Genomic DNA, 10,693 nt, shown 5'->3' with positions numbered 1-10,693 from the left:
GCAACCCACAATCATAGAGTAAATCACCGAGATAAAGCACCATCATACCCAAACACTTGAACTGTTAATGACTTCTAAGAGAAGTTCCCTTCTACGAATTCTCGAATTTGGGCTGTTAGCAGATATCCTTCTTCTATTCGCCCTTCCAATATTCCTACTGTGAAGGAGGATTGTAATTGACCAGACCTTAATATCATTGCTCCTGACCTGGCGGAGAGAGTCACCTTCACCAAGAAAGGTTTTACGTATGTCTATACGTACCCCTTCACTTTGGGCCCGTTTTCTTTGAGCGGGGGACTTGACCCCGTGATCTTGGAGTTGTGCCACCGATACCAGGTTTGCTTAGCATAAGTAGGACCTTCTGTGTTGCAAATGGTGGCTTGTCTACGCCGGCTGTGCACAGAGACAGTAAAAACCCTAACCCTGGCACATATAATAAATCTCTACTCCCCCAAAATCTTCGACGGGGGAGCAATAAATTTCAGTAAACGTGGTCACCATGCCTTAATTACCAGCATGAATGATGATAATGACAGTGGATGAATGGAGCAGTTTGTCATCATTGATACCAGGGATATCATCCCGGCCACAACTCCATTCCCCGAATCATGGAGTCGTTCACGTAAGTTTGTAATCTACTCATCTCTTTCTCCGTAAAAAGATTGTTCCATGTCATTGCTAACCCTTTTGTTTCCATTATTTCAGTTACTCGGTGGACACCACCAAGGGTTGAAGGCCTGGACCAATGGGTTCAGAAGATTTTGGATATTACTACGCTAGAAACCCGTCGGTGGAATAAGATGGCCCCCTAATATGGGTGGAGGTCCAAGAACCACGGTAAATTGATTCTTTCTACTTTCCACCTCTAAATATACATAAGTAAACTTGCTAAACATACCTTTTTGTTTGTTTCAAGACTCTCACAAGGTTTTGTTACCTGCCCCATAGTCGAGGTTTGACCGATCCTGCAGAGGCTGCAAGGTTGTTGCAAGATGCTCTCACTCAGAGCGGTGCCGTCGAACCTACCTCAGGTGAAAGTGCTTCCTCTCAAAGTCCCCAGCTAGAGAACAAGCAACCAAAAAGGCGGCGTTCTTTCTCGTCTAGGGATAAAAATAAGAAAATAAAAAAGTCCATGCCCAAGTCAGCCGTAACCACTATGCTCATTGATGATGATAGGGAAGCTAGTGATGAAGGGGCTTCCCTTCAGAGGCGTCAACAATCTTCATCAGCTCAACATAATTCTCAATTTGGAGAGATTAGAACCCCAACCAAGGGTGAGGTCCGAGCTCTTTGGGGAGAAATAGAGATAGTAGAGAATGCCGATTCTCGCTTTCTGGCCTCTGTTGCTGTTTCTGGACCTGTGAGGTCCGAAATCGGCCCTCTTCTGCCTTTTGTTTATGAGCAACCAATAATTAGCACTGCCTTTGTCATAGCTGCTTCTCAACCTAGAACACTATCAACTTCTTCCCCATCCACACCAGTTGTGCCTTCATCACCAACAATTGCTACATCTCCTCCAGCGGTGACAAATGTATGAGAGGAGGCTTCTTCTCCTCCCTAGTCTCCCGATCACGAGAATTTGGGGCACAATTATTTACCCCTTTCTCCAGATCCCCAAAGAAGAAGGAGTGTCACTCTTTCGGTTTTGAAGGGGTGCCATATGTTGTCCCGGCCGGTGTAGCTTGTGAATTACCTGAAGCCGCTGGCTTCAGAGAAAGATAAGAAGAAGATACACTCCCTTTCTGGGGAGTGCATGTTGAACAATGCTATGCACAATGCGACAGTTGTACCGTACTTGTTCTCTTACTGTTTGTTATTTATTTATCTATTATATTTTGTTTTTTTGACTTTGATATACATTTTACAGGACAACTTCCTTGCGTCCGAGGGACTTTAGAGATGGATCCTTGATAAAGAAGGACTTTTGTCCGAGCGGGATCAACTGTTGGCTGAGAGGGACCAACTTGTTGCCCGTCTCCCGGTGCTAGAGAGAAAGGCTGTTGAGATGAGTCAGCTTGAGGCTCGGTTGCAGCAAAGTGAACAGGAAGTGATGGCCCTTAGCCAAGAAGGCACTTATCTAAATGTACAGTTTCAAGAGGCTAAGGCTAAATGGGCTGAGGTCCAAGATGCTGTGCTCGCTGCTGCCGAGCCCGATTCTATTGAACGAGTGAATAATTTAGAGGCATGCTTAACTCCAAAACCGAAGAGGCTACTGCTGCCGAGGAGAAGCGAGTCCGAATGGAAGATAGGTTTAAGAAGATCATGGAGCAAAACCGGGTTCATATATCTACAATCCGTGATCTTGATCTTAGCCTTGATACCACAAGATTCGAGCAGTATGATCTCCAGGCCGAGGTTGACAAGCTTAAGTCAAAACTCCAACACCAAGGGGATTCCCACGTCTTTGAAAAGACATACTCTATGTATCATATGAGGAGAAAAACCTTGGAGGAGGCCAAAGCGGGCGTCATTGATATTAATGATGAAATCGCCAAGGCTCAAGCGTTGGATTTAATTGCTCGATAACATCTCCCGGCTCAGTCTGAGGCAACTGACTCTTCGAGTACTGGTTCTGAGTATTCGGGAACCGAGGAGGAACTTGAATATAATGCAGATGAAGGCCCAGATCCCGCACTAGCGGTAGATCTGCCCACTTCTCCTGGGAGGGAGGGGAGGGGGGCGTAGATGCCTCTTTTTCCCCGAATTCCGGTGGCGATAATGTTTAAATTTTTCCTTTTTCCTTTTGCTGTTTTCCCTTTGTACTTTTGTACTTATGTCGTTTGGCATGTTGATAAATAAAGAAGACTTTTTGTTTAAGTATTGCACAAAGTTCATTCTTTTTGCGTCGAATTAGATAAGGCTTCGGGTGTATTTTCTTCCGATAGCTTTTGGATTCCGGGCATAAACTCTTCCGAAACCAATCCTTTACTATGAGGGTTTCATAAGAGAGGGACATCTTATGTTTACGGTGCTTTTGAAGAGGATGTCTCCTATTCATTTCGGCACAAGCATTTGAAGTTTTTGTTAACTTTCAAATGATAATATCAATTCATCGTTTAGACAAGAAACAAGATAAAAATAAAAGGATTTTATTTTATTCCTTCTATCTTAGAAAGTACATAAGCATTCGTTTGCTGAAAAAAGAAATTGCCAATACATATGGCTAACTTGTACAACTTATTCCTACGGGGCTGGCCGTGCAATCCCCAGTCCCGATGAGACATTATTGTTCTCGGGTCTCGCAGTCCCGATTTTCGTAATCATGTTGACGTATTCTCATACTATCCCCCCAGTAATCAGATGCGAAGTTTATGAATTGGAACACTGGAAGTTTTGCTCCGTTGAGAAGAAACTTGTGAACGGTTGAATAATCTTTGGTTTGATGGCAAGCTTTGTTTCCCATTAGAAACTTTGCCATCGATCCAAAGATTATCTAACCATCCCGTAGTGGCTTATCATAGCGATGCTTTGTCATTTAAAGATCTTAATTTCGCCGATGGAGCTCCCTTCATAGTATGCTTTCCGTTGTTGTCTCATTAAAAAACTTGCCAGAAAAACCCGATTGGGACAAAAACTGGTCGAAGGGAAAAAGAGTGCAACACATACTTTCAGTATATACAATATCCATCAGCAATAATAACTTTTGAGGTGAGTCACATTCTAGTTGCTAGGCAATTTGACTCTATCTTGATTCTCCACCTTGTAAGATCTTTTCTCGGTAATAGCTGAAACCCGGTAGGGGCCTTTCCATGTTGGACCCAGCTTCCCAGCATTGATTTCTTGAGTGTTCTGTGTCACTTTACTCAAAACCAAGTCTCCAGCTTTAAAGTAGCGGAGATTGGCCCTCCGATTATAGTATCTTTCCATCCTTTGCTTCCGAGCCACCATCCGCACGTGCGCCAAGTCCCTGCGTTCATCGAGCAATTCCAGCTTTACCAGCAATGCCTCATTATTTGCTTCTTCATTTGTTCGGAATAATCGTAAAGTTGGTTCTTCTACTTCCACAGGGATCAGAGCTTCTGCACCGTATACGAGAGAGAAAGGTGTCTCTCCCATGCTTAATTTTGTCGTCGTCCGGTATGCCCATAGCACACCCAGTAACTCTTCGTGCCACTTGCCTTTAGCTTTTTCTAACCTCTTTTTGAGGTTTTGAATAATCACCTTAATTGTTGATTCCACCTTCCCATTAGCTCTCAGATTGTATAGTGTGGATATAATCCTTTTTATTTTTAGGTCTTCAAGAAATTTTGTGACTTTGGAGCCTATGAATTGTGGTCCGTTATTACAGGCAATCTCTTTCTGTATTCTAAACTGGAAAATTATGTTTTCCCACAGGAAGTCGACCATTTTGCGCTCATCGATCTTTTGGTAAGGACCTACTTCAACCCATTTAGTGAAGTAATCACTTAAAACTAAAAGGAATCTTACCTTTATAGGACCCGGTGGCAACGACCCAACTATATCCATCCCTCATTTCATGAATGGCCATAGGGACAATACCAAATGTAAGAATTCCGCCGATTGGTGTACTCATTGTGCATTGCGCTAACACTTGTCGCTCTTTTGAACAAATGCCTTTGCGTCTTGTTCCATCTGAGGCTAGTAATATCCTACCCTAATCAGCTTTAGCATCAACGAATCTGCGCCGGAATGGTTCCAACAAATTCCTTCATGGAAATATTTCATTACATAGTCTGCGTTCGAGGCTCCTAAACATCGGGCCAACAGGCCTTGGAAAGATATTCTATATAATTGTCCACCCAAGAGGCTGTAGTGAGCTGCTTTGGTACGTAGTGCCAGGGATGCCTTCGGGTATTCGGGCAACTTGCGATGCCGAATATAATCGATGAACTCATTCCTCAAGTCCCAGACTAGGTTGGTTGTATTTACTTCACAATGGCCACCCACATCCAGTATCGAATACATAAGTTGAACGGTAGTACCGGAGTCGAATCCTTTCATCTCCATGGACGACCCCAAATTGGCCAATGCATCTGTTTCTACGTTCTCTTCTCTTGGGATGTGTGTGATTGACCACTCCCTGAATCGTGCAAGCAAAGTTTGAACTTTAATCGTATATTGTTGTATGTGTTCCTCCTTTGTGTCAAAAATCCTATATACTGAGTTTACTACCAGCTGGAAATCACATTTGATTTCTATGACCTCGAAGCCAAGTCCCCGGCCAATTCGAGTCCTGCAATCAAAGCCTCATACTTGGTTTTATTGTTAGTTAACAGAACAATTTTTATGGCCTGCCTCAAGGTTTCCCCCGAAGGCGTGATTAGGACCACCCCGAGCCCAGACCCTTTTATATTGGAAACTCAATCTGTGAACAAGGTCCAAACTCCTGATATTGTTTCTGACACTATCACCGCTTCTTTAGTAGCCAAGGAGAGTAACTCGGGACTGAAATCGATCACAAAGTCAGACAAAACTTATGATTTGATCGTAGTCCTAGGCTTGTACTCAATATCAAATTCGCTAATTTCAACTGCCCATTTGGCCAACCGACCTGACAACTCAGGTTTGTGAAGAACATTCCGCAAGGGAAAAGTCATCACAACGGCTATCACTAAGCTTTTGAGAGGTGACTAGGAGAGCTAAGGCCAATCTTTTGAGGTGCGGTTAATGAATCTCCGCTCCTGACAAAATTTTACTAACATAATAGACAGAAAATTGCATACTTCTTCCTCCCGGACTAGAACGACACTTACCGCTACTTCCGAGACCGCTAGGTATATTAGCAACTGTTCACCTTCCCCCGATTTTGATAGTAGCGGGGGGATTGATAGATAATGTTTTAGGTCTTTTAAGTCCTGTTGACATTCTGGAGTCTATTCGAAATTGTTGTTCTTCTTCAAAAGTGAGAAGAAGTGGTGACATATTTTCGAGGATCGTGAGATGAACATGCTTAGTGCGGCCAATCTTTCGGTTAGCCTTTGAACTTCTTTTACGCTTGTCAGCTGGTCTGGGATTTCCTTGATGGCTTTGATCTTATGGGGATTTACCTCGATCCCCCTTTGTGAAACCAAGAAACCCAAGAACTTATCGGAGCCAACCACGAACGTGTATTTTTTCGGGTTGAGCTTCATGTTGTGCTTCCTCAGGATATCAAAGGTTTCCTGGAGGTGCTTTAAATGATCACTTGCATTCAAAGACTTCACATACATGTCATATATGTATACTTCTATTGTTTTTCTTATTTGTTTCTCAAAAATCTTTACCTATTTGTTTCTCGAATATCTTGTTCACGAGCCTCTGATAAGTGGCTCCATTGTTTTTAAGCCCGAAGGGCATCACATTATAACAATATGTGCCAAAGTTCGTTATGAACAAAGTTTTTTCCTGATCCTCCGAGTTCATCTTAATTTAATTGTACCCAGAATAGGCATATAGGAAACTCATTAACTCGTGCCCGGCCATTGCATCAATCATTTGATCAATGTTTGGCAGTGGGAACGAGTCTTTAGGGTACGCCTTATTCAAGTCTTTATAATCTGCGCACATTCGAAACTTGTTATTCTTTTTCGGAACTACAACTACATTATCTATCCATGCGGGATATTTTACCTCCCGGATTGAATCGATGTCAAGTAATCGAGTTACCTCTTCCTTCACAAACCTGTTTTTGACCTCGGCTATCGGGCGTTTCTTTTACCTTATCCGAGGGATGCTTGGGTCCAGGATTAGCTTTTGCACGACTACCTTTAGTGGGTACCTGTCATATCCGAGTGCGACCATGTAAAACAGTCAACATTAGTTTTAAGGAAATTAATAAATCCTAGCCTGAGCTCGGGATTGAGTCTTGTTCCCAAGTGAAATATTTTCTCCAAGAATTCCTCAAACAAAGCCACTTGTTCGAGTTCTTCTGCCATAAATTTGGTCGCGTCTGTCTCTTCCGGTACCTAAAAGTATCTCGGTACCTGGTGGGATTCTGACGACTCCTCGCCTTTATCATCTTCGCTCGACTCGAGAGCAGGCGTCAGTTCCTGTAATTGCTATTTGTTGGGTTCCTTCCCTTTACTGCTAGAAATTGACATTGTGTTTATTTCTCTTGCTGCCGGTTGATCTTATCTTATTTGCTTGATTCCCTCTAAGGTCGAGAATTCCAGCAGTTGGTGATATGTTGATGGCACGACCTTCATCTCATGCAACAATGGTATACCAAAAATTATGTTGTAGCTCATGTCACAATCCACCGCTTCAAACAAGGTGGTATTCGTAACCCCTTCGGTGTTCGTGGGCATCATGATCTCTCCTCGGGTTGTCACACTCGCCAAGTTGAACCCAACGAGGAGCTTTGTTGCCGGAGTGATATTTTCGGTTAATTTGGCTTATTCCAGCACTCTTCATTGAATGATGTTGGCTGAGCTTCCTAGGTCAACCCAAACATGTTTAATCTATAAATCCTGAACATTAAGAGAAATTACTAGGGAGTCGTTATACGGCAGAAGAAGTCCGTCGGCGTCTTCCTCCGTGGAGGTGATGTCGTCTTCGGTGACCTCCCGAAGTCTCTTGCTGTGGGTCACCGATACTTTTGTCTTCTTGTCTACCGAGAAAGTTACACCGTCGATTTCATTCCCTCTGAAAATCATATGGATAGTTAGCCAAGGAGGGTCTTCCCATATCTTCGAGGGTTCGACGTTGTCCCGGCTACGGCCATAATTATTCTTGGCTCGGTCACTCAAAAACTCCCTAAGATGATTATTTTTTAAAAGCATTGCGACCTCCTCGTGCAGATGCCGGCAGTCTCCAATTCTATGGCCATGAGTCCCATTATACTCGCACCATAAGTTAGGATCCCTCTGGTTGGGATCAGATCTGATTGGTTTCAGAAATCATGCTTCTTTGATGTTTCCTATTACTGATACCAGCTCCATTATGCAGATGGTAAAATTATAATCTGACAGCCTGGGATTGAGGAATCCCGGGTCCCCGATACCTCTTTTTCTTGGAGAGATCTGTTGCTCCGGCCGTGGTTAGTTCTTCTATCCTGAGCAAACCTATCTGAGGACCGGAACCCTTTGCTTCCTCATCCCTCATCTCTCTCATAAGGCAAGAAGCAGCCTTTAGAAGATCACCGGTCTACATCAAAGTCACCCTTGAACTTGTCCTGGTTCTTGTCTTGGTCTTGCCCCTTGGTTGACGTCGGAAACCCAAGCTGATCATCCTCTGTCCTTATCTTCAACTCATAGTGGTTATGGACATCCGCCCGTGTGGTCGCTTGGAATTCGAGCAGGATTTCTTTCAACTTTCGGGAGGCGTCAGAGCTCCTCGGGTTCAAACCCTTAGTGAATTCCTCCGCTGCCCATTCGTCTGATATGGTCGGTAGCAACATCCTCTCTTTTTGAAATCTAATAAAGAACTCCCGCAGTAATTCAGACTCACCCTCTGTGATCCTGAATATGTCCGCCTTCCTGGCATAGACCTTCCTGGCCCCGTCTTGTGCCTTAATGAACAAATCTGCGAGCATTTCAAAAGAATCAGTTGAATGCTCAGGTAAAAGCGAATATCATGTCAAGGCCCCCTCCGTGAGGGTTTCCCCAAACCTTTTCAGCAGAACCAACTAAATCTCATGTTGAGCCAAGTCATTTTCTTTCGCCGCCATTGTATAACTAGGTGTACTTCTTCGATTGTAGGCCCTTCAAAACTGGTTGTGCGCCCGGAATCTAATCCATTCGGGCGTGAATCTCCTTTGTATTCTAATCCATCTGATTGTTCATCTCCCTCATGAATCTCATGAGTTTGGTTTTGAAAGGATTATTACCGTTGTCGTTACCGGACCCACTACCGGTTCCCCTGGCTGTGTCGAAACTGACCTCACCCCTCGAGGTGTTGTTATCAACTCATTGAGCAATTTGATTTACAGGAGCGCTGGGAAAAACTGGGTCTCTTGCGTTCGCGTTGTTGGAAGCACCTGACAATGCCTGCTTCAATTCCTTCATGACTTGGTCCTGCCTCGAGATATGGCCCATGATGGCTTTCTATTGCTCTATCAAGATCCTTATCGTTTCTGTAACCTGTTCGTCCTCAGCATCATCGGGAGTTAGTACCCGCACATGTCATAGGTATTATCCGCCATGGACCGAAGTTGCCACGCCCCCCTCATTGCTTGTGTCACTGATTGAATCCTCATGTTGAGGTAGATTTTCATGTGCCTCAACGTTGTGTGCGATGTTGATATTGTTAGCTACCATTTTTTGATCTTTGATATGAAACAAAGAATCAAACGAGTTAGTAATAGATGCAAGGATCAACTCTATTACACAACTGTCTAAGCCCCACGGTGGGCGCCAAACTGTTTCCTCGTAAAATAGTACAGTTGAATTTGTTACATGGTTTATAGACAAGTAAAATGATTTGATCCGAAAATGCTAAATAAATAATATTAAAGATAAGACTTGGCGTTAAAATCAAAGGAAATGGCAGGCTTGGCTACGAGAGCAATGTCTCCAAGAACAAAAATAAGAACAATATGCAAGAAAAAGTAAAGTTGTATTATTTAGCTTGAGAATAGAATGTAGCATATGTTTTGCCAAAGATTTCGTATCCTTACAATGGTTGTTGAAACTACTATTTACAACTATACCTAGTAAACAAGATCTTAGGATCAAACCCCTCTTAAATGACAATAAAGAGGGCCATTGATGAATGTGTAATGGCATGCCATGAATGCTGAAATTCTTTGCAATGGCTGCTTATTTAATACTAGGAAATATTCTTTATTAAATGTCATCTGGTGACAAACATTTGACCCACTCCTATTGATTATGCTCCTTTCGGGGTTTATTCGATACCAACTATAGTTATCGTCCCCGATCTTGGTTCTTACTCGATTTGTCTTCCGTATGTATCCGGTTCTACGTGTCACGCTACAATTTGGTCATTTAATATAAACCAATTTTACCCTATAGAGATAGTCCCTATGATTTCCGGTGGCACATCTTTGTGTCATCGGGAAGTTGGCGGGAAATTTTCTGAAACTTTCTGAGCAGTCTCTGACGCTTGATAAGACGCACGTCTCCTCGCATTTAATACCCCGAACACGTGTTATCCCACGATTTAGGAATATTTTCGCCGGGTCTCGAGGTAATCATGGCCATGATTTCTGCTGTCTATATCTTTACTTATACTTATCATCTTACCTCTTTCACTTCCAAAACCCTCATAAGTTCATTACCTTCTTTGCTCTTAACCTCCTTCTACTTTCATCTCTTTCCGAATTTCTTTGCTCTTAACCGATAAACTCTTTATTATCATGACTTCTTTTACTGAGTCCTCTAAAAACTATGGTCTTGTATTCGGTGGAGGCCCGAAGAAAAGCAAAGATAAAGAGGTTGATGTCGATGTTGATCCTCCTACGGTAAGCGCCATCATACTTAAACACTTGAGCACTATTAATGACTTCAAAGAGAAGTTCCCTTCTGCGAATCCTTGAACTTGGGCTGTTAGCAGGTATCCTTCTTCTATTCGCCCTTCCAATATTCCCACTGTGAAGGAGGATTGTAACTGTCCAGACCTAAATATCATTGCTCCTGACTTAGTGGAGTGGGTTACCTTAACCCAGAAAGGTTTTACATATGTCTATACGTACCCCTTCACTTTGGGCCCAGTTTCTTTGAGCGGGGGACTTGACCCCGTGATCTTGGAGTTATGTCACTGGTACCAGGTCTGCTTGGCACAAGTAGACTTT

This window comes from Nicotiana tabacum, chromosome 19 (assembly GCF_000715075.1).
Source record: "Nicotiana tabacum cultivar K326 chromosome 19, ASM71507v2, whole genome shotgun sequence".
NCBI classification, from domain to species: Eukaryota; Viridiplantae; Streptophyta; class Magnoliopsida; order Solanales; family Solanaceae; genus Nicotiana; species Nicotiana tabacum.
This window is presented reverse-complemented; position numbering follows the sequence as displayed.